The following is a 21,855-nucleotide window of genomic DNA, read 5'->3' as shown; positions in this document are numbered from 1 at the left end:
GGTCTGGGCTATGGCCCCACCTGCTTTTGAGCTCAACAGACAAGGACTTTCAGCCCTGAGATCCGCTGGCTTCCAACTTGAGGGCAAATCCCTAGAAAGACCCGGCTCCTCCATGCTTGTGGTGCTGTGATGTGTCAGACAGAGCTTCGCTGCAATCAGGACTCGGATCTCTAAGCACTTTACAACAGAGATTTTAGGGCTTTTTTAGATGGGGAACAATTAGGAGGGTTTGGAGAGGTTGAAGAGACAAATGCAGTTCCAGGGGAAAAAAAAAACCAGCATGATCTTATATTAGAGGTGTTTAAAAAAAGAGTCTTGAAAATAAAGCCCCAAAGACAGAGGATGAGATGGTTGGATGGCATCACCAACTCAATGGACATGGGTTTGGGTGAACTCTGGGAGCTGATGATGGACAGGGAGGCCTGGCGTGTTGCAGTTCATGGGATAGCAAAGAGTCGGACAAGACTGAGCAACTGAACTGAACTGAAAACAAGAGTCTTGAAAATAAAGCCCCAAAGACAGAGGATGAGATGGTTGGATGGCATCACCGACTCAATGGACATGGGTTTGGGTGAACTCTGGGAGTTGGTGATGGACAGGGAGGCCTGGCGTGTTGCAGTTCATGGGATAGCAAAGAGTCGGACAAGACTGAGCAACTGAACTGAACTGAAAACAAGAGTCTTGAAAGTAAAGCCCCAAAGACAAAGCATCACACTGCTACTGCAAAGACATCTTCCCTGGTTGCGTGTGATCTCACAGTACCCTCCTCCCTCCATACCCTCTGCTTTTTTAAAATTTATTTATTTATTTTAATTGGAGGCTAATAACTTCACAATATTGTACTGGTTTTTGCCATACATTGACATGAATCAGCCATGGGACACCCTCTGCTTTGATGCCACATCATACTGGCTGACGGCAGTCCTGGTAGTGTACTGCTTCGTTGCTGGAGCATATCACTCCAGTACAAGCTGTCCTCACTAATTTAGTTGACACTCAGGATCTTGATATCACAAAGAATGATACTGCCTCTGTGAGTCTCTTCTGTTATGGGCAAGTCCACTTTGTCTAGATGACATCCCTTTAACTGGCTGAACACATCATCCAACACAGATATTCCCAGCCTACCTTGCAGTTCCCCTTCATTTTGTTCTTTCTCCTGTGAGTCCAAGTTAGAAATTATTAGTGGCTACTGATTACTTTTTCAGTCCCATCAAGCTAGTCCCTAGTGCAAAAAAAGAAACAGCCCTCCATTCAACTGCTAGTGAAAAGCCTTCTGTTAGGCAGACCCTCTCCATATATATTTAACTCACATTGCTTTCCATCTCTGGCAGCAGTAACAAATAGACCATTTCAAATATGGAGACTTTAAGAAAGAACATGGAAAATGAGGGTGGGAGGACAGGGCTGTTGGTGGAGACATTCACTTCCACATTCTACGCAAAGTGTGCATCTTGTCACTTTTTATCTGAGAATAGGCAGGGAACCAAGAAACAGACATGTCATCTGGTTCTGAATTGCAGCCATACTTAAAAAAAAAAAAAAAAAAAAAAAAAAAAACTTGCCAAAGAGATTGACTGCATCATAATAAGGGGTCCTGTTCTCCCACCAGCATAATCAAAGCTGTTCTTAGCACACCATACATGTAAACCTTTTGCTTCCATATACCATGCCAGAGTCTTCCTCTAGGCCCTCTTATTTTTCTAGAAAGACCCACAGGGCTACTTTGTCATAAAACAGAGCACCCACAATCCCCAATGCTGCATCCAACCTTTAACCTAAAGGAGTTTTAGGACATCCAAACTCATCCAAGGTTTGTCAGGGTCCATCGCGGACCAGCAAGCTCAGCTAAAGATGGAGGGAGGAGGGAAAGGAACTCTCTTCTGAGACACTAATCTGACAAGCTGCCAGAGCTACAGGAGTATTGTTCTAAGGAATCTTCATAGCCAACCAACAGGTAGCTTCTTCTCCATTTACATGTGATGAAACTAATAGTGAAAGGGGTTTCATAATCTGGCCAGTGTCACATGATTCAAGCCTGGGCCTAGGGTCAGATGCTGTCTCTCTGCACGGCACCACACAGCCCCAGTTCTGGAGCTCAGGGCATAGTACATGAGAAAATGAGAAATGCTTAGCTGTTTGTATTTTCTCTTAAAAGCAAGAATAAGTCAGCATTTACTTAAAACCTTTTATCTCACATATAATACTCTGGTAGGAACATGGAGAGCTTACAGAAGGAGAGTAAAATGGAAGATAAGGAGACTAATAAGAAGGCTACTGCAGTATTCCAGGAGAGTGGTGACCAGGTTGGAAGTTAGGCATGTATTAGTTAGAATTCCATGGTTTCAAGCAACATAAACAAACAGAAATAGACACTCAGACCCTATGGCTACATTGGAAGGGTCTTCCCTGGAAGGACTTGGTGGGTTTACATGACTGCCAGGAGACTGAGGGGCAGGATTGGAGAATGTATCGTAACCAAGAGCTCCAACAATCTAGTGGACAGGAGGAAGAGGAGCCCTCATGTAGTAGGTTGGGGTGGGATGTTGCCCCAACCCTGCGTGAGTGGCCACCCACCACTTCTCTGTTATCCAGCCCCTCACTCAAGTTTCAGAGACCTGGGACAGAGCAGCTACTTGACCAAGCTTAAGTCACACACCAGAGATCTACTTTGGAACATGAGCAGGAAGAGGAAAGATTTTGTATTCTTAGATTCCACAGTGGGATACAGGCACCTGGAATTAAGAGGATATACCACGAGAGAGAGGTAATTAGCCCCACTGGAAATCCAGGCACTAGTCAGAAATTAGAATAGAAGATGGGCAGCCCCAGAGTGGTCAATGTTTGTGAGAAGTACAAACAGCAAATTTAAGGAGGAGATGATGGCATTTGAAGTGCCGTAAGTATCGAACACTTCCCGAATCTCCAGTGTTCAGGGCAGGGGGCTCAGGCCTATTTGAGATATTTGGAAGCATAAGATGCACATGGAATGTGAGACCTCAGCACAAGGAGATAAGTTATAAAAACGCACATATATCCTACATAAATGCAGATAATAAGACATAAAATTCAGAAATGGAAGGATTAACAAATGTAAAATAATTAGGAAAGTCATCTTGAGCACCGTGGAACTTGAGGAGCATGTAGACTTTGGGCCAACAGACAGGAAAGGAGAGCATTTTAGGCAGGGTGGGTGATCTGAGCAGAGGTGTGGGAGTGTAACATGCAAGATGCATGTAGGAATTGATTCATGTGCAGCGGGCAAGGGCAGAGTTAATAGGAGGAACTATGCCTGACTGAGGGGCAGTGATATCTAAGATGCCCTTGTTGCTTCAGTCATGTCCGACTCTGTGTGAGCCTGTGGACTGTAGCCTGGCAGGCTCCTCTGTCCATGGGACTCTCCAGGCAACAGTACTGGAGTAGGTTGCCATGCCCTCCTCCAGGAGATCTCACTGACCTCTGCATTGGCAGGCCAGTTCTTTGACACTTGTGCCACGTGGGAAATCCAAGATGCACAAAGATGGACAACTTTCCCTATCTCTCCTTGTTTAACTGGCCTTGGTCAGTCACTAAGCAGTTCCATTTCAGCAGTTCCACTAGTGAAGAAAATAAGGAAGGTATATTTGCAAAACTGAGAGTTTAGGCTCAGAGATGTCATTGGTAGTGAGAGAAGAAAGAAAACAGCCCTGATAGAGACTGGCATTGAGCTTCAAGTTCCTGACTCCCCTTCCCAAACCAGGGCCACCTGGGTGGGCTGAACTCATCCAGCTCATTATCAGGTGGCCCCACCATGCTCCCTGCTGCTCCTCCTTCTTACCTTTCAGCAACACTACCTCTCACCAACCTGCAGAGCCAAGACCCGGGGAGAGGGCTGGGTCCCAAACAGGGAGTGGAAGCCTGGATCCTCCTGGACCCTGGCTCCACAGCAGCAGGAGTCTTTTCCTCCAACAGCTGCTTTAATATCAGAACAGACCTATTGGAGCCACCACTCGACCCGCAGGCTTTCCCATCCTCACATTTCCACTTTCCTAAAGTGGGAAAGCAGATGGTATAAGAGGACAATATACTGTTACACCACCAGCTGACACTTGCAGGAGTCAGGCCTCCAGAGCCCTGCCAGCAAGTCTGGATGCTTTCGTTTTCAGACCCCTGCAGACTCCAGGCGGGATCCGTCTGCTGTTGTTCTCCTGCCCTCTCCAGATCCTGGGGAATGACACACCAAGCTTACTACAGGATTGAGAAGGCCAAGACATGGCATCACCATGCAACACAGAGAGAGGCTTTTCCTTTAAGGAGACTCAGAGAAGCTGGAGAATGCATACTTCCCATCAGAGAGGATTGGCCAGGCGGCTTTGTTTGCTTTCACAATCCTATTTTCCCCATGGGTCATGGTGACATTCATCATCTTCAAAACCTAAGCCTAAACTGACAGTCAGTGCTAACAGTATCTAAACACTTTCCACATTCGTAGTTCTTTAACCCATTCAGCGACTGACCAAAAAAAGCCAGAGATATGGTCCAGGCCCTCAAGAAGCTCAATGGAGAACAAAACTCACACCACATGAAATTTACCATTGAGATCATCATGGGGCTCTCAATTCCTTTCAATGACTATTTGGTACATTATCCAGGAGGAGTCACAGACCTCTTGGGCACACTTGGAATGGAAACAAAGCAAGACATGTACAGTTCACCATACCGTTACTACTGAATGTAGTAACCATACTAGTGAGTGTAGATACTGTACATACAGGCATAAATATATACATTTATGCATGCACACATACATACATAGATTTTTTAGCACAGCACCCTAAATATCCTCTGCATTAATAATGTAATAATATGCTAGATATTATTACAAAAATGGCCTCAGTTGTCTTACCTTCACAATGTGACTTTGTAGCTCTTCCCATGAAGAAGTTGGGTCTAACTTGCTGAATTCAGATTTAGCAATCTGACTTGGTTTGTCTAATGAATGAGGTGAAAGTGTTGGAATTCCCATTCAATGCCTAGGTTTCAGGGGCTGTACATGTTTCTGCTAGCCCTTTCAGAACACTGTCTCCATCATGAAAATAATCCTAGGCTTTACTGTTGGATAATGAGTGACTAGGTAGAAAGTCTGAGATGACAAGTTGTGGCATCTCAGGCCAGCAGCCCCCAACTGACTTGGCAGCTGACGACAGAAATGAGAGTGAACCCCGCCAGGACCAGAAAGACCATATAGCTCATATTTCCAACCCACAGAAACATGAGCTAGATAAATGGTTGTTTTAAGGCAGTGAGTTATGGGTTGGTTTGTTACACAGCAATAGGTAACTGATACACCCATCCTTAAGTTTTTGGACACAGTATTTCTTTTGGACATCAGGCAATCAATGCAGTTGTTCCAACCACAAGCTAAACTATCACCACTTTGCATACTTTTCCATATGCCCTGGAGATATATCCAGATCATTTTCTAAACTTTATAGTTAATATATCTCAGACATCTATTTAGTCTTTGCTTTCCATTCCCACTATTATCAAGCCTTCATTTTCTGTGCTGACCACGGGAAATAGGGTCTTAATTGGTCTTTGCATATTTTACCCTGTTCTTTTTGTGACTTCTCACTGTCCAAAGAATTATACCCAAATATCTTATTTCAGGTGAGGACAAAAAAACAATAACAGATGCTGTTGGATACCTACTATGTGTCATACCAAGCTGAAGAAGATAGAGAAGCTTAAGTCTCCTGGGAGTGACAGAGACCCTCTTGAATCTATCCCATTCTACTCCTGCACATTCTCACTCACAACTCATCTACCTAAGACATCTGCCCTGTCCCTGAAACATGTCCCTGTATTAGCATTTTTGCTTATGTTACTTATGTTACTATTCCGCAAACTCTTCTGCCTAAAATGCCCTCTCGACTTTTTCCAGCTTCTCTAACTTTTTACCTCCTTTCAAGGGTCCAACTTAAGTCCTGACTCCTCTGAAACCTCCTCCAATTGCCCCTGCCCAGGTCATCTCACTCTTCTCTCTCTCTTATCTCAGTCCCTTAGAGCTCTCTTAGCTGTAGGCTATAGCATCTGCAAAACTGGTTATATTCCAGCCCGGAGACTGGGGGCTGTGGAGTGCCCAGCATCTAGCACAGTGCCAGACACACGTGCCTGCAGGTGCTACTAATCCTGGATAAAGATGGGTTCAGTTAAGCAGCTCTCTCCCAAGACACTATGGCATGTTGGCTCTCCTTCCTTTTAAATAAAAGTCTTTTACCCTTAATTTGGGGTACTGGATCTGAGGAATACGTAACCATCCGTGCCATGACTCACAAGGACTCAGGGGAAAATACAGAACTCTTCCTGACATGTCACTATCCTTTACTGAACACTCACCAAGTACCAGGTACCACCTTGGATTTTTCATTTGCATTATCTCACTTAAATCTTACAACTGCCCTATATAGTACAGATTACTGCCTTCATTTTAGAGTAATGGGAGCTCATCAGCATGACTGAGTGCTCCATCTAAAATCCCAAAGCCAGCAAGCAACAGAGATAAGATGTGACTCCAGGTCTCTGAGCCCAAAGCATGTATTTTCAGTCAGTGAGCTATCATGCCCGACTTACCCAGTTATTCTGCTCTCAGGATATATGAACAGCCTTTCATCATCATTATGCTCTCCTATCAAGAGTCCTTAACTCCAGCCTAGGTGTCAGTTCCACAGACCATAGCTAATCTAGTGTCTTCTATGTTGAGCAGAAAAATGACCTCACCCAAAGATTTCCATGTCTTCATCCCCAGAACCAGTGTATATATTGCATTACAGGGTGCAGGGAGATTAAGATGGCAGATGGAATTATGTTTGCTACTCAGCTGACTTTGAGATGGAGATATTTTGCTGAATCATCCAGGTTGGGTCCTGAAAACATTCAGTGCAATCCCAGATGTCTTTAAGATGGAAAAAGGGAGGCAGGAGAGGCAGAGAAGGAGATGTAACAACAGATGTAGAGATCAGTATGATGCTGTTGCTAGAAGGGGGCTCCAGTCCATAGCATGCAGGCAGCCTCTGGAAGCTAGGAAAGGCAAGGAAATAGATTCTCCCCTAGAACTCCAGGAAGAATCTGGAGAATCTCCAGTTTTAGTCCAGTGAGATTCATTTTGGGCTTCTGACCTCCAGAGATGTAAGATAAGAAATTAGTGTTGTTTTGAACCATCAGGTGCGTAGTATTTGGTACAACACAACAGGAAACTAATATACCTTCTTATAGAAATAATTAGGACCAGTTTTTGGTAACCCTCTCCAGTATTCTAGCCTGGAAAATCCCAGGGACAGAGAAGCCTGACGGGCTACAGTCCATAGGGTTGCAAGAGAGTCAGACATGACTCAACAACTAAATAATAATAACCACATGGTCCAATAACTTGCAAGACTTCTCACAGCTCAGAAACTTCAGTTCGAATATTTATAGTGTTAGCTGTTCAATCTTGGACTCTTCGCAATCCCATGGGCTGTAGCCCACAAGGTTCCTCCATCCATGGAATTTCTCAGGCAAGAATGCTGGAGTGGGTCACCATTTCCTTCTCCAGAGGATCTTCCCAACCCAGGGATTGAACTCAGGTCTCCTGCTCTTTACTGTCTGAGTAACCAGGGGAACTGGTAGTTACAAGGAGTGTCTATTATGGAGGCATTATAAATTGTTCCCACAAATAAACTGAGGAAAGTTCTGAAGAGCCTCTTCAAATTGCTAAAGAAGAAAAGAAGACAGCCAACCCCTGTCCCCTCTCCCAGGTTTCTGACCTCTAGGACCATGTTCCATTAAAGTTCTGACTGACTGAGATTTCCTGCGGAACTCATGTGTTCTTTCTAATTTCTAAATAATGTTTCTTTCCCCTCAGTAAAATCAGGAATTGTCAATAAAGGTGCAAGCCAGCTGCTGGGCCCTCTTTTCCTCATACATACCACATACACAAATAGGAAGATGGTCTCCAAGGCTGTAATTTCCTGGCTAGCAAGTGTCTTGGGTTTCACTTGAGTGGTTAATGATGATGTCACCCGAGTGCCTTAGTATGGGGCATTTCCAACCTTCAATTAAAGGACTATCATTTACTCTATATATTAACATCCAGAACAATAAACACAGTGGAACATAATCATTAGAGTCAGCCATAATCCATGGCCTGCTGTGTATTGATGTCAACCTTGCTGTGTCTGACATCTGAAATAAGTCCAAAGAAAGCATAGCCTTTTCAAAGCTGGGACTACATTGAGGATATCCACCCCTGGCTGTGTTCCATCTTCCTATCTCCATCTACTAACATCTCACCCTCTTGAGTTCAACTTCAGAGTTAAAAACCCCTTATTTTTTTTTTACAAAAAGACATCTAAGCCAACCTTCTCCCTGAGGAGGATTAATGCCACCAGATTTCAGTTCATTGAACCTAGTGGACCTTCACTATAAGATAATAAGCCAATCCAAGATGTTATGATTCTTAAAGACTGTCACAATATTGTGGACCTGAAGACATTTAAAAACACCACACACAATAACAATAACAATGAAAAAGTGATTTTATGATGCACAAACAGACATAGAAAACCAGGAAAGCAAAAAAAATTTTACTCAAACTCAGTTGTATTATCTTGTCTAAAAGTCCTCTTCAGTTGGTTTTCTACATTTGTTTCCCATGTTCATATAATGCAAACTGATTGATCGCTGATTGGTACTAGAATAATTGTTGAGGTATAAATATTAATAGGATAGCAGAGTCTGATGGGGGAGACAAAGAATCAGCCAATATCAATACCTCTCATTTATCTGGCACTTTCTTTGCTGGGCAAGAGCTATTCCAAGTGCTGTGCATACACGATCTCATTTCAACAATACTATAGCCTCCTGAGGTAAGTATTAAAAGCCCTGTTTTGCAAATGAGGAAAGGGAGCCTTATAGCACTGAGGTCCCTTTGGCCAAGGCTAGAATGAGAATTCAACCTCGCCCTGGCTCCATCTCTCGTAGGAGCTAAATGAAGTAAGCAGCTATTGTCCCTATACCACAGGGCCCATGCCGGTCTCATTCTGTTGACACTAATTTCTGGAGGTCCAGCCACCTAGATTTCTGATCTCAACACTACAGGAGATGCAAAATTAAAACAGGACCAAAAGCCTCCTCTGTCGGGTAGTGGAGGTGGTAGGGTAGGGAAATCTCCTGGTGTTTGTTATACACTTTGGGTTGCTTGGGGAGATGTGCTTGGGTCATAGAGGCAAGGGAAAGATGCTCTAGAGGTAAGAGGGAATATGAGGACACAAAGAAACCTCAGCAGACTCGGCACTCTGAGACCCAACAATTGAGTCCTTGACTAGGTAAAAAGCAGGCCTTATTTCTTCAATTGCCAAGAGCAACTCCCTACTGCCTTACTGAGTGAATCCTACACACCCGTATAGTTTCCCAGAGCGCATCTCACATGGTTGGTCATCACACTGAATCGGGACTGTCCCTGTGTGGGAAGCGCCTTTAGACCTGATCAGTTCGCAGGTTGGGGTTGCCCGTGTCCACCTAGGACCTGCCTCTGGCTGAGTCCCCAACCCCAAGCCTGTGAGTTCCCTACACACAGCACAGACAAACTTGCTGCTTCTAGGGCAGCATTCCTTAGAAGGAGGCGTGTAGATACCCTGTGTGCGCGTATCTGTAAAATCAAATGTGAGTGATTCACTGCAGACCTGAATGACCTGTGCCAGCGTTCCTCTCCACCAAGCGGTTTTGCTTTTGTTTCACTTCCCTTTGTTTTTGTACAGTGCTATTCACTATGTTTGGGTTTGTAGAAGCAGATCAGCAAGAGTTTGATTCTCTTAGCCTCAGTTCTGGAAATGACTGTGCCCTAGTGCCCTCTTCGATGGGAGGATTTTCCAAGTTGCCGCATGTAATTTTCCTAATAGCCAGGAGCCTGATGGGGTGGGCATGGAGGAAGTGAGAAGCTCTCTGATGGAGGCTCTGTAGGCTCTCCTGTGGGGGATGCCTACTAGACTTGTGCATGGCCTGCAAGGGTCACTATATCCTCCCAAACTGCTGGACTTGTTTTGTCAAACCATTCTAATAGACCCACAGACAGAGGTAAAAAACATGGTTACCAAAGGGCGATGAGGGGAATGGATGAATTAGGAGCTTGGGAATTAACACATACACACGACAATGTATACAATAATCAACAAGGACCTACTATATAGCACAGGGAACTATGTTTAATATTTTGTAATAACCTATAAGGAGAAAGAATCTGAAAAATAATAGAGATGGATAGACGTATGTATGTATAACTGAATCACTTTGCTGTATCCCTGAAACTAGTTGTAAATCAACTATGCTTCAGCTTAAAAAAACAAAACCTTCTGGTTGCCTCCCCCGCGGGGCTTTCTCTGCCCTTGGCCGCCACCTGCTGGAACAACCTGGAACGGACTGCTGAGCCACGTAAGGCTGACACCTAGCCAGGACAGGAGGCGTGAGGGAACAGATTGTCAAGATCATTCCACGGCATTCGTTCCAGAGCGAGCCTCGAAACTGGCCTTGACACACAAGAATCTGTTTTTTAATAGTCTTTTGGAGACCTAAAGTCTACAAATCTCTTGATAACTCATCTGAGAGTTTAATCACCGTCTCTCAGAAATATTTTCCCTATTTGCGATCTCAATGATGCTTCTGTTTAGGTTCATTTCCTACTGATCTCTCTTGATCAGAGATGGAACACAGCTGTTGTCAATTCTCTGGGTAAACGCTCTTTATGGGCCTGGGGAAAGATCAGTGAGTATGCCTCACTTCTCTGCAGAGGTCCCACATTTTACTCTCCTTTAAATTGACTCCCTTTGGCCTACTTTAAAACTTATTATCTCTGTGGCTTTCCTATGGATCCTCTCAATTTCTAGGCATATCTATTTACTTGGGGACACGCTGATACTCTTGGTAAGGATGTGGCTAAAGCCAAGTACAGTGCTTCCAATATTGTGTATACCCTCCAGATGATCCCTCGCTTGTCAAAAATTTTCTCAGCACCTACTATGTGTAAGCACCCACTATGTGTAAGCACCCAAGTAAGACCTGTGTGGGATAGAAGATTCATTACTCATGGACTTTTCCAAAAGGAGGGAAGAGAGAAAGCTACAATGCCTGCACATAGATCACTCTAACAGTGAATGGGAGGTACAAGCACTGGTCACCACCAGCGGGCTACAAGAGGAGAGGACTCTACCAGCCTGGGCTCATGGAAGGTTCCCTGTAGGAAACTTCCCCGCCTTCCTTGTGGACAGTGGGCCCTGAACTGGCCTCCGACGGTGTGATGTGGTACTTTATAACAAATGTGTATTTGGTCTTTGACGCTTTTCCAGCACAGAGCTCCTAAAATCTTTGGAATTGGCCTTGAGGAGAGTGATCAGCTGTCTCTTGTTATGTTAATGAGGTGACTCTTAGAGCCTAACGTTGGAGACTGGTTGCCAGGAAGACCGAGTATGCAACTGGAGGGTTGGACTTTCAGTCCCACCCCCAACCCTGAGGGGAGAGGGGGTTGGAGGTTGAGTCTCTGGCCAATGGCCAATGGTGCACTCAATCATAACTATGTAGTGAAGCATCTGAAAACCCAGAAAGTGCAGGGTTTGGAGAGCTTCTGGTTTCGTGAGTGCACCGGGATTTGGGGAGAGTGGTCACTTAGCATGGAAGCTCCCTGCCCTTTCCCCATGCCTTGCCCTCTGCATCTCTTCCATCTGGCTCTTCCTGTGTGTGCCTGTGCTCAGCAACCTCCAATTCTTTTGCAACTCCACAGACTGTAGCTCACCAGGCTCCTCTGTTCATGGGATTTCCCAGCAAGAAATTGCTTTGTATTTGCATGGCTTAAGGGAGAGCAAGGGAGAAAGACTGGGCCAGATTGTGGGGTCTCCCCAACAATGGGGAGCCTTTACACAATCCAGGTATTGAGTCTATTTTCTAGAACTCCTGTTTGACTTTATCAGCTTGAAAACAACTTATTTTTCATCATGCTGACCCCAAATCATTCTCAATCGTTTTTAGTGTCACTTTGTCCTCTAGGATTGGCTCTTGCTTTTGATTTGTTTGCTCCAAGCCACAGTTTAGTTTTTACTCTTTTGTTCCTGTTTCTGAGAAATCCGTCTTGCCCTGGTGTTACTGACTCCGATTCCCCCAGCCTAACCTTTGACAGTATCGGTTTCAGCTAGCCAGTCCTGCCTCAGTCACTCCTCATTCCTTCCTGATGCAGTAGGTCTTTTATACTTCTCTCCCCATTTAGGAGACTTAGGAAAGCAGGGCAGCTGGAAGTGAGACCCCGAGCAAGTCACCTGTCCACTCTGGCCTCAGCATCTACTTTAAAAAGAGGCTGTGGGTACCTACATGACCTCTTGGTCTTTTTTCAAGCTCATGTGCTGTAAGGGTCAACTATCCCTGTTCACAAGCCATAACACCCTCACCCCAACTATTTCCATGAGCTAATTTTAGCATTCCTGGAAGACTTTGCTATGAAATGGGCTAAAAAGGGAATTTGAAACAAATTGGGTCTGCTAGGAAGTCAACCAGCTTTGAGTTATGTTTCCAAACTGGAATGAGGATAAAGGGAAAGATGAGAAGTATGCCTGGCTTCCGTCGTGCCAAAGAACCTCCCCTCCAGGAGCTATTTTCAAAAACAGAGAGACAGTGATGGATGATGAAGCACAAAACTGAGCTGCAGGTGGCAATCAGCACCCTGCTCGCTTCTTGAATAAACCAAACTCCCTCATCACCTCTTTATCATGACCGGTCCCGTTTGATTCAGCCTGTCTGCAAAGCCAAGACTTTGCCTCTGGCATGGTTATAGTCAGCTGCCTGGCAGGTCCTAATTTTCCCAAGTCTGCAGGTGACAAGTCTCCTGAGTAGCCGCTTTTAGCCCTTTGCTACTCTAATTCTCATTCACCTTATGTAGGGAAAGAGCAAATTAGCCAAGATGGCAGTGGTCAGCCTTTCACACCCCATGGCCACTCAGTCTCACCCCACATTTTGTAAATAATTGGTTAGGTAACCGCTGAGATCATTTATGGTACTGTGTATGCACAATGACCTATATAAGCACCACCTGAAAAGCTCTTATAGGTGAGGTGAGTTGTCTTATGGCTCTGTCTGCTCGGTCGGCCACGAAAGAATACAGTATGGCTGCTGCCGCCGCCTTGCTACCCAGGAGAGAATAAATGTATTTGCAGTTCCTACGGCTGCTTGCATCTTCTTCCAGCTTCCCCGCTCTTGCCTTGCCTACCCTGGGTTCAGTGAACAGCAAGATACAGCAAGACACCTTAGCATCAATTGCCTTAAACATCTAACCAGCAGGAGCATGAGATGAAAAGTGCTCACAATCAGCAAACGGGTAAGCTCTAGCTTCAGTGCCTGTCAGGTACTAGAATAAACAGGAGCCCGGATTCCAGGGAAAATCTAGAAGGTCATGCGGATCACAGGAGGAGGGCAGAGCTAGGGTCTAGGACAGGGAGTAGAAGCCAGAGTTAAGAACTATACCTTGTCTTACTACTTCAATATTGCTTTATTACTTTACTTCATAAAATTATTTCACATCAGTTATTTTAGTTAATTCTTAGAATAGCCGTATAATGTTAGGTGTTCTCAATCCTATTTTGTACAAGGAGAAACTAAAGTTTCCATTTTTATGCCTTATATAAGTGAATGAACTTGACAACAATTTGATTGTTTCCTTGTATTGAAGGAAGAAAACCTCTGGTGTCGAGATCCCAGAGTCAAATGTTAAATTAACTCGGGGGTTTCTAAGCAGAACACTTTAAGAAGTAATGGGGAAAACAATGTGTAGGATTGTTGCCCTGGACCATGACGCCATGCAAGCCTGCAGCTACTTAACAGTAATTTCCATTCCCAGCCATGAGGCTTAGCCACAGAATGCCTTAGAAAGATGAAAATGGGAAGGTCACTCACCACAGGGTGGTGAGAAGTGATGGCAGATGGATAATCAGGAACGGTCTGCTGGAGGGGATAACTTTCATCTGAATTGGGTATTTTGCTCACTTCCAAAGAGGGGAGATGAAAAACACACGGGTAAAGTCTTCAGGTGATACCAACCTGACTCAAACACCAGGGAAATTTTTAAAAATGCTAACCCAGGAAGAAGAAAAACCTTGGATTACAAGAGAGGACCCACAGGCATGTGAAATATGTGCCTCTAATTTTGTTTCTGTTTGCTTAAGTACTGCAGACTTTTTTTTATTGGTATCTGATGATTTAAGTGGCTTTTACAAGTAGTCAGAGCAGATTCCAGGATCTCCCCCAAGCCTTGACTTTCTCTTTGCGTGACCCATAGAAGACAAGTAAAGATTTGTTAACTGAGTTCCAGCATCAGAGCTTTAGCCCTCAGCATTCTCCATGCCCAGAAAAGCCTTTTCCTTATTTTGATCAACACTGTATTTATCCTTCAGGCCCAGCTCGAATCCAGCCTCTTTCCTGGTCACTTCAATTCACACTATTCACTTGACACTGAATCCAATTACAAAGATTATGCAAGTGACACTTTGTTCTGAAATAATACCAGCAGTACAGAATCCCTTCTTTAATGGAAGAAACCGCTTCTTTTATTACAGTTAGTCATTTTGATTGCACTTTAGGTTTTTTAAAAATTGCACTGTCTTATCTAACCCACTCAGTGATGCTGAGAGGCAGACAGAGGTAGTAGTCAAGACTCCTTTGGTTGCAAGTGACAGAAGCCCAGCTGGCTATAGATTAAGTACAAATGGAAATGTAATTCAATCACAGACTCAGAGGAAGAATCCAGGACAGATTTGGTGAGCTCAGGGACTGGAATAAGGGATTTAATGTCTCCAGTTATTTTTTAATATAATGTCTCTCCTACTTCTGTTTGCTGCCTCCATTCTCTGTTGCTTGGTTTGGTTTGCTCTGGGATGGGGTATGGATATTTTCTTCCTGTGTCAATATGTATAAATTCTACAACCTCAACAGAAGTGCAAGATTGGACTAGGGAAGGGATAATTCTCCAAAGGAAGGCAAGTGCTGCCCTGGGAGAACTCAAAAAGCATACAGAAAGCAAATATCCACTCCAGCAGGTATGACTGCTATTATCCTTTGAAAACTGCTCTAACACCAAAGTTCAAGCAAAGCCATACTGCTACTCTTACGTAGACTCAGGATGAAAAATCAAGTTTCCCAGAGCTCACTCTCTCTGTGATACATTATTTCAGTAGCTAACGTGGGATCTTGCTCATAATAAACCCTCAGCAAAAATTAGTCACTAATACATGCTTCCCGTCCAAATTTTCATTTTCAAGGGTTGTAAGAGAAAAATCACTATGAGAAAATGAAGTCACCACTTCATTTTCATGGTGAAATACAATTTGAAAACTGAAAAAGAACGATTACAACATCAAAAACAATACCAGCCAACGATCAGGTGCTTAATACAGGCCAGAGATCATTCTATGAGATTTGCATGTGTGAAATCAGTTATTCAGGTACTATTATCCCAGTTCAGGTACTACTTCCCAGGTATTCAGGTACTACTTCCATTTTACGGAAGAGAAAACTGAGGCTTAAACAAGGTATCAAGTTAAGTCATTTTTGAAATCATACAGTCGACTGGTGGCAGGACAGGAATTCAACCCTGGACTCTCTGACAGAGAGCAGACCTGGGCTCTCGGACACTTGAAGCAGGGCACCCCACAGGACTGGTTACCATCCTGTTCCACTCATTCCTAGAGCTTGACATGTCCTCAAGACATTTAAACCTCAACCTTTTTTAACTTGAGTTTTTACTACATTTATGCCTATATCATGTGGAGGAAATTGCAAGGAAATCTTTGAGAAAGACCAGTACATCAGAGATGAGCTGGGAATAGATGTTTCCCAAACAGTTACATCTGCAGACATTTTATGATGAACTTCTCTTTATTACACTTAGAAAATATTGCATCTTGTGGCTTTTTTCTGGTGTTTGTTTTTTAACAAATTGAAGATTTGTGGTAACCCTGTATTGGGCAAGTCTATTGGCACCGTTTTTCCAACAGCGTTTGCTTACTTCGTGTCTCTTTCCCATTGTGGTAATTCTCACAATATCTCAAACATTTTCCTTGTTGTATTTCTTACGGTAATGTGATCAGTGGTCTTTTCTGTTGTTTTTTGGTTTCTGTTATTTTTTTTTATTTTGTGTATACATTGTTCCTTTAGACATAATGGTATTGCACACTTAATGGACTATAGCACAGTGTGAACACACTTCTCTTTTATATGCGCTGAGAATCCAGAACATTCATGTGACTGGCTTCACTGCAGTGATCTGGAACTGAACTCGCAATATCTCCAAGGTCTGCCTGCATTTGCTTTTGTTCCTTTGCCCATTCTGCTCCCTCTGCCTGAATCTTGAACCCCTTCCTGAACTTCTCTGCCTGCCAAAAGCCACTCAGGTGAAGGGCCACTCACACATGGCTTCCCTTCTGTAGTTTTTTTTGACTCACTGAAGAAATCAGTCACTGACTCCAGTTTACTGTAGCACTGGCCGTGCACCTCTAGCACAAAGCTGCCCTCTTCCTCTCTATCCCGACAAGATTGTGAGGGACTCTGGGTCCAGGACTCATTCTCCTGTAACTTCTTGGTGTTTGGGCCTTGAGTGCCCAGCGCAGAGCCTGGTACAGAGAAGGTGCTCAGGAAATGCTGATTGAATGAGTGGAGAAGTGAATGAAAGTTAGAGAGCACTCTGAGGCTATTCACTTGCTTGATTGAAGGATCCACAAGTGGATTCCAGAGCAGTTTCCAACTCAGTCTTGCTACTTAAAGGTCTATCAAGAGGGAAGTCCTCCATGGAAGCAACCTAGATGCCCATCAGCAGACGAATGGATAAGGAAGCTGTGGTACATATACACCATGGAATATTACTCAGCCATTAAAAAGAATTCATTTGAATCAGTTCTAATGAGATGGATGAAACTGGAGCCCATTATACAGAGTGAAGTAAGCCAGAAAGATAAAGAACATTACAGCATACTAACACATATATATGGAATTTAGAAAGATGGTAATGATAACCCTATATGAAAAACAGAAAAAGAGACACAGAAGTACAGAACAGACTTTTGAACTCTGTGGGAGAAGGTGAGGGTGGGATGTTTCGAAAGAACAGCATGTATATTATCTGGGGTGAAACAGACCACCAGCCCAGGTGGGATGCATGAGTCAAGTGCTCGGGCCTGGTGGGCTGGGAAGACCCAGAGGAATCGGGTGGAGAGGGAGGTGGGATGGGGGACTGGGATGGGGAATACATGTAACTCTATGGCTGATTCATATCAATGTATGACAAAACCCACTGAAAAATAAAAAATAAATTAAAAAAAAAAAAAAAAAGAAGGAAGTCCTCGAAAGGAAACCAGTGGTCTTGGAGAGGGATCAAAAGAAACAGTCCATGTATAGTCCCTGGCAGTGTTATGTCTAGAATGCCAAAGGAAAGGAGAATAAATACAACTTAAGCCATGTAACTAGCAGGGTGCTATCATCAAATTATTTTGATCACTGCCTCTTAGCCCTAACAATGGGAGTCCACAAAGAAGATAATCTGACCTGTGTCAAACACAGAAGAATTCTGGTGGGTATATTTCTCCTCGGCCTTGTGCACAAGTAACTCATTAGCTCCCTTGTAGGTGTGGACCATATAATTGTTTTTACTTTTTTTGACCTTTCCATTCAGACATCTAAAGCCAGATGCTTCCCATACCTGTATGTGCATTTCTATGTGATCTCCATAGAGCATGCTCAGTAATGAGAATACTCCTATTTGTAAAACTCACTATCTCCAACACTTGCTGGAGACTAATGCACTTTCTGGGAGGCTGTAAACAAAAATTAGAATCATGAAATCATAGATCTGGAAGGCACTTGGAAATCTAGTGCCACCCTTTATTCATAGAGAAGTATTACCCAAGGCATCAGGTGTCTTTTCAGGGTCACACAGCTAATCAGGTGTACAGGTAACATACCCCTTCAGTTCAGTTCAGTCGCTCAGTCGTGTCCGACTCTTTGCTACCCCATGAACCACAGCACGCCAGGCCTCCCTGTCCATCACCAACTCCCAGAGCCCACCCAAACCCATGTCCATTGAGTTGGTGATGCCATCCAACCATCTCATCCTCTGTCATCCCCTTCTCCTCTTGCCCTCAATCTTTCCCAGCATCGGGGTCTTTTCCAATGAGTCAGCTCTTTGTATCAGGTGGCCAAAGTATTGGAGTTTCAGCTTCAACATCAGTCCTTCCAATGAACACCCAGGACTGATCTCCTTTAGGATGGACTGGTTGGATCTCCTTGCAGTCCAAGGGACTCTCAAGAGTCTTCTCCAACACCATAGTTCAAAAGCATCATTTCTTCGGCACTCAGCTTTCTTTATAGTCCAACTCTCACATCCATACATGACCACTGGAAAAACCATAGCCTTGACTAGATGGACTTTTGTTGACAAAATAATGTCTCTGCTTTTTAATATGCTGTCTAGGTTGGTCATAACTTTCCTTCCAAGGAGTAAGCGTCTTTTAATTTCATGACTGTCCCTTAGAGAAGTTTATTCTTGTGCTTGACACAAGAGTACATTTTTTTGGTAAGTATGATCCAGCATTGTGACATCCATTCAAAATGAAATCTGTAAAATACACTCTAAGGTTACCAAACTTTCTAGTACAAGTCAAATTAGGAATCGTTCATCAAAAGTTAGGGTAAAGTTCTATAATTAATCTCCAAGATGCCATATTTTAACCTCTCAGGGAATCTGGATAAGCAAAATCGGCTAGAAATAAAAAAATTCAAGAGTCTCAGGACACAGGAACTTGAAAAGGGAAGAACCATCCTGCAGGCTAGAGGAGTTTCTGAACAGAGAAGGGGTGGGATGGATGAGAGATGAGCCCAGCATTGAGAGAGCATATTGTCCAATATCTGCTCTGCAGCCAAGGGGAAAGAGTATGATTGCTTTATTAAGGTTGTGTGTTATTTGCTCAGTCATGTCCAACTCTTTATGACCCCATGAAGCTATATCCCACCAGACAGGCTTCTCTGTCCATGGAATTCTCCAGGCAAGAACACTGGAGTGGGAGAGGAAGGTGAGAGGGGGGTTCAAGAGGTAGGGAACATATGTATACCTGTGGCTGATTCATGTTGATGTTTGGCAGAAATCAACACAATATTGTAAAATAATTATCCTTCAAATTAAAAATAAATTAATTAAAATAAAAATACTGGAGTGGGTAGCCATCCCCTTCTCCACGGGATCTTTCTGACGCAGGGATGGAACTTGAGTCTCCTGCATTGTAGGCAGATTCTTTACCCTCTGAGCCACCATTATTAATCTTAGGCTTGAGCAAATGACCTGCTTTAGCCAAAGATATTAATACACAAGTGGAAGTGCTGTGTGTTTTGTCTAGTTTTAATAGCAAGTATAGAGTTCACCATGTTCTCATTTGCCTGACTTTGGAATCATGGAATTCTGTGTTTGATTAAGCTTCTGTGTGAAAGATTCCAAGTGGCTACAGTGAACAGTTCTAGGCCAATCCTAGTGGATATGTAATGTGAGCAAGAAATGCAGCTTGCTACTTTAGGCTTCTAGGATTTAAGGATCAAGATTGCACACTGTATAACTTATTTAGTCTAAAAGAGCCTAGGAAGTCAAAAGGGGATGTCTGTACTGAGAAACATGGTTTATGAATCAAATTGAATGAGTCGAATTCCACCTTGACAGCATACCTATTACTTGCCTGCATGTAAACCATTCTTACCTTGAACTTTCTGGCACAATAATGGGTTTTCTAAAGTCACTGCAGTGTCTCAAGCTGAATGATGACCCACAACAGAGAAAGGGGACCAGAAAGGACAGCAGAGAAAAGCTGGGCCCCCTGCTTTCCCAGGCAAAACCCCTGGACTCCAAAAGCAGAGGACTAGTGTCCACACAAGAGGCCACACATCCCCATTTATATTCTTCCCATCACATTTTCATTCCCACTTCACATCCCAGTGCCCTGTCCACCTCCCCTACAATGGCATCTGCTGGGCCTGATCAGGCAGTTGTGCTCATCTGACTGAATATAATACATAAGGAGGGTATATGTGCACCTGTGTGTGTGCACACACCTGTACTCAGATATTCCTAAAGGATGTGCTGGATACAGAGAATAATACTGTGTGCTCTTCTCTATGTACTCTAGACTACCCAGCCTCTCCCTGGAAGCACTAACATAGATCTAACACGCAATAGTAGATCACCATTAGACCTGGAGACAGGGTTACAGCTGCTACCAGGGCCCAAACCAGGCTATTATCTCAAAATAGGTGCCAGCATCATGGAGGAAGGAGGTGAAGGCTTTAACTCACATTTTTTCAGTCTACACCCTCTTCCAAAGAGCAGGTACAATACGCTAGGTTATGCAGCACTGGAAATTTCTAAATTGAATGTTTTTAAGTATGAATAAAAAAGAACTAACTGATCAATAGCATCCAGAAGCCAAAGCTGAAATGCACCTCCTGGTGAATCCTTTCCTTATATATTTATTATCTTCACTTCCTCTGTGTAGATGAGAATCCCAAAGAGTTAGCGTTAGAAGGTGCACTGGTCCTGTATCCTTGTTTTATTGAGGAAGGTGAAGCCTGGAAAAGCTCAGTGCTATTCCAGCTCTGGCAGCTACATCCACAGGGGTCTGGGAGAAGTCGCAGTACCAGAAGAGCCGCAGGCTGGTTGGTATAGAAAGAGGTCAACCTTTGAAGCTGTGTCTTGATCGGGATGAACTTGCTCCTTTCCCTCTGGCTTTTTCATCAGCGCAGCCACCATCAGCCTTTCATCATGTGCCTGTTTACTTTGTGTTTCACTAAATGCCCTTTACAGGCCTTGAGGAAGCTATTTTGGTAGCTTCCTGGACAAAGACAATGTTTTATTTAGGCTCCACCTTGTATTCAGGGTGTCTGGGGCCTGTTGAACTTGATTGAATTTGAGAGAGAAAGAGACAAGTATTCAGACAGAGATAGTTACAGATCTGGCTTCAGATCTTTCCACTCTGTCCCCCAAATGCCTCTCTCTCTCTCTGTTCCTTCCTTATTCCTCACAGTTAGACCTCTGTACTAACCCTTGAAACTGTTCTGGAATCAAATTAAATCTTTGAAATAAAGTTCACACTCTGGAGAGTCGACGTGATATCATAGTTTCATCCATGATTACAGTCTTAAATCAGAGAGCCCTTAAGAAACATCCCTGTACCACAAATTATAATATAGCCATAAAATCTTTTCTGTAATAAGTAATTTTCCATGAAAAAAATACTTCTCAGTCTTCCAGGACATAGCTGAAATATGACTTAGATTGCAGTTGGTTTTTGTGCATTTTTTAAATGGAAAGAAGACTTCAAATTCTCTAAGCATGATGCATTTTTAATCTTACAGAGCTTGTCTTCTCAGTAGAAACCCATGCTAGGGAAGGGAGCTTATTTCCCAGGGGAGATTTCCTGACCTTACCCTCCAGAATGCTAAGCACTGATTTATAAACTGTTTGCGTGGATAGGAAGGCTTTGGGCAGAGTAAAGGAGCCAGCCACTTTCCCCTTTTCCTGGAGACAACACAAGGTATATTTGGGTCCAAACTGGAGCTGAAAAATTAAGATCAAATGTTAGGAAAACTACTCTTATGACAAGTATACACACACACCAAAAAAAAATGGGGCTTCCCAGGTGGTGCTAGTGGTAAAGAATCTACCTGCCAATGTAGGAAACACAAGAGCTGTGGGTTCGATCCCTGGTCAGTAAAATCCCCTGGAGCAGGCAATGGCAACCCACTCCAGTATCCTTGCCTGGAAAATTACATGGACAGAAG

Source organism: Muntiacus reevesi, chromosome 7, assembly GCF_963930625.1.
Source record: "Muntiacus reevesi chromosome 7, mMunRee1.1, whole genome shotgun sequence".
Classification (NCBI taxonomy): domain Eukaryota; kingdom Metazoa; phylum Chordata; class Mammalia; order Artiodactyla; family Cervidae; genus Muntiacus; species Muntiacus reevesi.
Note: the sequence above shows the minus strand (reverse complement) of the source record.